The sequence below is a fragment of the Balaenoptera musculus genome, chromosome 2, assembly GCF_009873245.2.
Source record: "Balaenoptera musculus isolate JJ_BM4_2016_0621 chromosome 2, mBalMus1.pri.v3, whole genome shotgun sequence".
NCBI lineage: Eukaryota > Metazoa > Chordata > Mammalia > Artiodactyla > Balaenopteridae > Balaenoptera > Balaenoptera musculus.
In genome coordinates, this window is record NC_045786.1 from 121,987,593 (window position 1) to 121,995,260 (window position 7,668).

Here is a 7,668-nt window from a genome sequence, read left to right on the forward strand (position 1 = left end):
ATTTAGAAACCAAGATCAGGATTTAGACTGTCTCATTGCTGCTGGGTGTCTTTGTTTCTAGGCCTTTTCAACAGGCAGAACGAAGAGATATAAATATATCTACATCCATTTATTTTTTCTTTCTCTACTATCTATCATCTATCTATCTATCTGTCTATCTCTTAAAACCCATGAGTTTATGCTGATAACTTTCATCCAATTCAGCACGCGAGGATTCATTCTAGCCTTCCCCTTTTCATATTTGTAACTGCCTTCTCCAACAGTGAGAAACCTGGCTTCTTTAATTCTCTAGATATTTAATCATTTCCTCAGTCCTACAATGCATAGAAAGTAGTTTCAGAATTGCTAACTCACACTGCCATCAAAAACCCTCTAACTAGAGTTCCGTATTTGTTTACAGTTCTTTTTGGCTTTAGACTTGGGGTATATAGTCAGACTACAATGTTTTAAAGTTACTCAGGTTAGTCCTAATTTTCCCCTTTGGTATGGTTATTTATTTATTTATGTGTTTACTTATTTAATTTGGGATATAGTTATATTGTTCCTGTTATTTGAGGTTTTGTTCTCCTAGTGTTTTTAATTTTATTTTTGAATACATAAAACAACATGATTCAAAAAGTCAATGTCAAAACTATATTAAATGTATATTCATGAAAGAGTCACTGCCCTCTCCACAATCCCTTCCATTTTGTTCCCCCTTAACACCTGTATGTAACTAATCTCATTAGTTTCTGATTCATCCTTCTTGCACTTCTTTTTTTAAATATAAGAAAAATATAAAACAGTTTAAGAATTGGCATGTCACCCTTGCATAGGGATTATAGTAATCTTTTCTATATCATTTCAGTTTTAGTAATATGTGCTGACAAAGCAAGTACTATTGGCTTTGTTCCTATTGCCTTGTGATAGTAGTGGATACAATAAAATGATAATTATATTTTTGGAGGTTTGTCATTGTTGGATCCCTAAATTGGCCCAATGGGACTTATTCTTAACTTTTTCAGTGTCTTACCTTTTCACACTATCAGCATTCATTATGGTTTATATTTGAGTATGGCTTAAACTGATAGGCTTCCCCTGAACAGTTCTTTCCCTTCTTATCTTTTGGAAGTTTGCTATTGTGAATAGTCTATTCAATTTGAACTGACATAAGATTTTTACCTTTTCCTCATATTCCTTTTATTCTTTTCTGATGATATTCTACTACTTATTTTAATTCCTTTAAGTTGACTTCTTACCATTTACTTGGGTTCTCTTTTCTAATTGGCTGTTTCTGTTTTTAACAAATAGGGCTTTAAGGAGCTAGCTTTGATCAGCTGCTATGTCTGTACTGGAATATTGTTGAAAGGTTTTGATGAGTTTGTCTTGAAAATCTCCTACTGATTCTTAATACTTTTTTTTTTTTTTTGAATTTGGGAATTCAGTTCATATTAGTTTAATAGGAAAGACTTCTAAAATACCTAAATTAAGTGTTCCTCTATTTGTTTAAACTTTCTTTTTTTCCATATATCATGTATATTGGCATCCCAGCCGGCCCTTTTTGAACCATCTTTGACCTATTAATGAAGAAACTAGAAACCTAAGTTGATGAAGCTGTGGCAGGCCTGCACTATTGATGTTTATGATTGAAGGCTCCCAGAGGATAGGTCTAGAGTTAGGCTTTCCAGGCAGAGGATTTCCTAGTTTATACCTATGAGTGAGCAGAACAAGGTTAGTCTGTGTCAAGTTTCAGCATCTACTGGCTGTAGACAAAGATCTTAGCCTGTTTATTCCTTTAATTTACTCTGTGTGTGTGTATTGTGTGTTTTGGAGAGAATGTTATGGAAGGGCAGTGTGGTATAGTGTAGTTTTTGACTGTGACTTCCATCAACAATATATTTTTACTTACGTGCACTCAATAAGTATATATTTATGTATAAATTTTATACTTGTTATACTATACTAATATAATTTGTAAGTCATAAAAATAATTAAAATTAAATATATAGTATGTAACAGAATTTATACTATAAATGTATATTTATAATATATATAATAGAAGTTTTAATAATTTTTTTGATCTTGTATACTCCTTGGGTACTTAGACCCCACTTTGGAAGCTACTGGTATAATGGAAACTACACAGGATTTAGAAGACTTGGGCTCCGATTTTGGATTTACAATTACTGAATAGTAATCCAAGGACATATACTTATTACCTGTATACTTTACTTTCCTCTTCTGTAATGAAGATTAAATGAAATGGGACTTCCCTGGCAGTCCAGTGGTTAAGACTTTGTGCTTCCACTGCAAGGGGCTCAGGTTCTATACCTGGTTGGGGAACTAGATCCCACATGCCACGCAGTGTGGCCAAAAATTTTTTTTAAAAAGATTAAATTAAATGATATATGTAAACCTTTTAGTGTATTACTTGATATAAAATATTTTCAACAAATTTTAATAGACTCTGAGTAGTATTTCATATTTTTCTTCTCAAGAGCTTGATCAGGGAAGACATTTAGACATAAATGCTAATGAAGAGTGAAGAACTTTTTATTATTTGATGAAGGAAGCAAAAGTTTACCCAGTGGAAAAAAGTAGTCTAAAAATTCCAATATGGTTTCTTTTTACCTGATCACATTTATGATTTCTCAGCAATAAGTCAAATCCATTTCCTGTATTAATAAATTAAAAAATATTTGTTGAATGCCTGCCATGAGCGAGGCTCTATGCAAAGAAATAGAATGCTTGAAAAGATGGGCATACAGTTTATTTACTTGAGTTTATGTGTGCTTCATTTTTATTTGATTGATTTTTCTCAATTGGGTTTAATATTTAAGTTGTACAAAGCATGTATTTGCTGTAGTTTAAAGGAGAAAGTACAGACTTTGAAGTTAAATATACAGGTTCATATTCAATCTCTTTGTTTTGTAAGCCAGGTGATCTCAGGCCATATTCCTGAACTTTACTTCTCATATTTGTAAAATGAGGATAATTATCTTCATCGTTGGGTTGTTGTGAGGATTAAATGATAACGTTTGTGAAACACTTGCACAGCTCTAGGCAAGTAAAGTTATATTCAACAAATATTAGTCATATTTAGAAGACATTTTGAAAGGACCTTCTTAACCATAAGAAAAAGTATCTACATCCCAGTTCTAGAAGAGTTGTCATTTAATTTATGTCCTTGCCCTCAAATCAGAGCTAAATTCATATTAACGTGGCCATATCTAATCCCTACTGTAATTGCTTCTGAATTTTAATCCTATATTGAGTTTTAATCTTATATTACCATTTCTCATATAGGTGAACCTTTACATTTTAGAAAATAATTTGTTGCATTTTTTTATTAGGACATATAAAATGACCACCGAGAATAATATAATTTAGATATTTCCAAAGTAAGGAGTGCTGTGCTTGTGCAGTTAGCTTTTTGCCTCTGAGCATTTCAGGAGGAAATCAACATACTTGTTGAATTTCATATTTCATATTTCTTAGGAAATAATATATTTTGTAAAAATTCCAACTTAGAGCTGCTTCACAGGACTTCTAAATGCCCTTTTGAGATTATATTGTCTGTTTCAAAGCAATTATAACTATAAAGAAAACCACTGTGTATTAAGTAGGACTCTTTAATATCAGGAACCAACATGAGGAAACCAAAAGAAAATGGAAGTTTATTATTGGAATGCCAAGGTGTTGATTACTGCAAATGCAAGAAGACTGTAAAGGGCCTGGACCGTGCCAAGTCATCAGCATGCTCTCTAATTCTGGCCTCTACTTCACTTGATCCTTTGCATTATTGTTTTCTCTTTGCAGAGTGGCTTTCTCTACTGTATAATCTACATGGTGTTCTGAAAATAGCTGCCACACAGTTTCATGTTTATATATTACCCATCCAGCCAGACAAAGGACTAACTTATTATCTTTCCATCTTAATTATAAATTCTTCAGAGAGAAAGTTAAATTAAGTCTCCTTGGGTTCCTTCTCTATTACTCAACTAGTCAACTATGGACACCTGGAAAGATTCATACAGCAGAAATGGCAAGGTCTTGACCTCTCTGAAACCATTGTGGTGAGGTTGGATATGGGGAAGAGAGCAATTCTCAGAGCAACAGTTCTCCACGTGTGGTCTCAAGAGCCCTGGTGTCCCCTGGGACCATTTCAGGTGGTCTGTCAGGTCAAAACAATGTTCGTGATACTACTAATAAGCTATTTTCATTTTTCACTTTTTCTCTTGTGGGTATACAGAAGAGTTTTCCTGAGGTTATATGACATGTAACATGTGACATGTACGGACTGAATGCAGAAGCAGGTATGAGATTCCAGCTATCTTATATTAAGCCAGACAGTAAAGAAATTTTGCAAAGATGTAAAACAATGCCACTATTCTCAGTAAATTGCTATTAATTTAAATAATTTATTAATGTTAACATATAATGATTTTATTTTTTATTGAGATATAATTGACATATAACACAGGTGTACAACACAATTTGATATTTGTATATATTACAAATTGATTACCATGATAAATCTAGTTAATATAACCACCTTACATAGTTACAGTATTTTTTCTTGTGATGAGAACTTTTAATATTTATTCTCTTAGCAACTTTCAAATATACAATACAGTTTTATAACCCTACATACTAGAACTTATTTATTTTATAACTGGAAGTTTGTACGTTTTGACCACCTTCAGTCATTTTGCCCACCCCCACCCCCTACCTCTGGCAACCACCAATCTGTTATGTGTTTCTGTGAGTTGTTTTTTATTTTTAAGATTCTACATATAAGTGGGATAATACAGTATTGTCTTTCTCTTTCTGACTTATTTTACTCAGCATAATGCCTTCAGGGTACATTCATGTTGTTGCAAATGGCAGGGTTTCCTTCTTTTTTATGGCTGAATAATATTCTAATATATATATATATATATACACACACACACGTGTATATATATATATTAGAATATTATTCACATTTAAAAAAAATCTCTTCATCTGTAGGTGGACACTTAGGTTGCTTCCAGGTCTTGACTATTGTAAATAATGTTGCAATGAACATGGGGATGCAGATATTTCTTTGGGATTGTGATTCTTTTTCCTTTGGATAAACACTCAGCAGTGGAATTACTTCATCATATGGTAGTTCTATTTTTAACTTTTTTTTTAAATTTTTTAAATGTTTTTTATTTATGGCTGTGTTGGGTCTTCGTTTCTGTGGGAGGGCTTTCTCCAGTTGTGGCAAGCGGGGGCCACTCTTCATCGCGGTGCATGGGCCTCTCACTATCGCGGCCTGTCTTGTTGCGGAGCACAGGCTCCAGATGCGCAGGCTCAGTAGTTGTGGCTCACGGACTTAGTTGCTCCGCGGCATGTGGAATCTTCCCAGACCAGGGCTTGAACCCGTGTCCCCTGCATTGGCAGGCAGATTCTCAACCACTGCGCCACCAGAGAAGCCCTATTTTTAACTTTTTGAGGAACCTCCATACTGTTTTTCATAGTGGCTGCACCAATTTACATTCCCACCAACAGTACACAAGGGTTCCCTTTTCTCCACATCCTCACCAACACTTGTTACTTATCTTTTTGATAATAGCCAAGAGGTGATACCTTAGTGTGGTTTTGATTTGCATTTCCCTGATGATTACTGTTGTTGAGCACCTTTTAATATAGCTGTTGGCCATCTGTATGTCTTTGTTTGGAAAAATATCTATTCAAATCCTCTGCCCATTTCTAAATCAGATTGTTTGCCTTTTGTTATTGAGCCCTATAAGTTTTTTAATATGTTTTGGATATTAACCCCTTATCAGATATATAATTTTCAAATATTTTCTCTCATTTGGTAGCTTACCTTTTCATTTTGTTGATGGTTTCCTTTGCTATGCAAAAGCTTTTTAGTTTGATGCAGGCCCATTTGTTTATTTTTGACTATGTTGCCTTTGCTTTTGATGACAAATCCAAAAAATCATTACCAAGACCAATGTCAGGGAGCTTACCACCTATGTTTTCTTCTAGAAGTTTTATGGTCTTATGTTAAGTCTTTAATTCATTTGGAATTAATTTTTGTGTGTAGTATAAGATAGTGGCCTAGTTTCATTCTTTTGCATGTGGCTGTCCTGTTTTCACAACACCATCTGTTGAAGAGATTGTCCTTTCCCCATTGTATAGTCTTGGCTCCTTTGTTGTAAATTAATTGACCATATATGTATGGGTTTATTTCTGAGCTCTCTATTCTATTCTATTGACCTATGAGTCTGTTTTTATGACAATACCACACTGTTTTGATTATAATAGCTTTGTAATATAGTTTAAAATCAGGGCCTGTGGTGCCTCCAGCTTTGTTCTTTCTCAAGATTGCTTTGGCTATTCAGAGTTTTTTGTGATTCCATACAAATTTTTGAATTATTTGTTCTAGTTCTATAAAAAGTACCATTAGAATTTTGATAGGGATCACATTTAATCTGTAGATGGTTTTGGGTTGTTGTTGGTCATTTTAACCATATTAATTCTTCCAAGTCATGAGCACAAAATAGATTTCTACTTATTTACATCTTCGTTAGTTTCTTTCTTTAATGTTTTACAGTTTTCAGTGTACAGGTCTTTCACCTCTGTAGTTATATTTATTCATAGGTATTTTATTATATTTATACAGTTGTAAATAGGACTGTTTTCTTAATATCTTTTTCTGATAGTTTATTAGTAGTGTATAGAAATGTAACTGATTTTTGGATATTGATTTTGTATTCTGCAACTTTACTGAATTTTATTTTTTTTCCTAACAGTAGTTCTAGTGGAGTCTTCAGGATTTTCTATACATAATATTGTGTCATCTGCAAGTAGTGACAGTTTTACTTCCCTTCTGACTTGTACGCCTTTTACTCTTTTTCTTGCCTAATTGTTCTGTAGGACTTCCAGTACTACATTGAATATAAGTGGTAAGAGTGGGTATACTTGTCTTTTTCCTGATTTTGAGGAAAAGCTTTCAGCTTTTCACTGCTGAGTATGATATTAGCTGTGGGCTTGTCATATATAGCCTTATTATGTTGAGGTATGTTCTCTCAACTTTGTTGAGAGGTTTTTTTTTTGTCATAAATATTGAATTTTGTTAAATGTTTTTTTCTGCATCTATTGAGATTATCATATCATTTTTATCCTCCATTTTTAAATGTGGTATATCACATAGATTGATTTGTGGATATTGAACTATCCTTGCATCCCTGGAGTAAATTCCACTTGATCATGGTGTATGATACTTTTAATGTATTGTTGAATTTGGATTGCTAATATTTTATTGAGGATTTTTTCATTTATGTTCATTAGGGATATTGGCCTGTAGTTTTTGTTTCTTTGTTTGTTTTTGTTTTTGTTTTTTGTGGTATCCTTGTCTGGTTTTGGTATCAGGGTAATGCTGGCCTCACAAAATGTAAGCTCTGTTTTCAGAATACAGAGATTGATATCTATAATTTAAATCTACCTCATGCATTATTATTTTGATCTATTGAAGACTGTCCATTTGATCTGTCATGGACTGAGAAAGATGAATTAAAGCTTGCTATTATTAGTATGTTGCTCTCTATTTTTTCCTAGTGTATTTGTAGCTTTTTCTTTATGTATGTTGATGCTATTTTATATGATATAAAGATAATCATAACTTTTATATTCATTGCAAATTGTGTTCTTTAG

General features: G+C 33.1%; 1 non-coding gene across 1 annotated transcript; it reads right to left on the reverse strand.

The window, feature by feature from the left end:
* Positions 1-770: 770 nt before the first annotated feature.
* LOC118891418 lies at positions 771-878 on the reverse strand. The gene has a single exon (XR_005018996.1). It is a non-coding gene; the product is annotated as a U6 spliceosomal RNA (small nuclear RNA).
* Between the last annotated feature and the right edge of the window lie 6,790 nt (positions 879-7,668).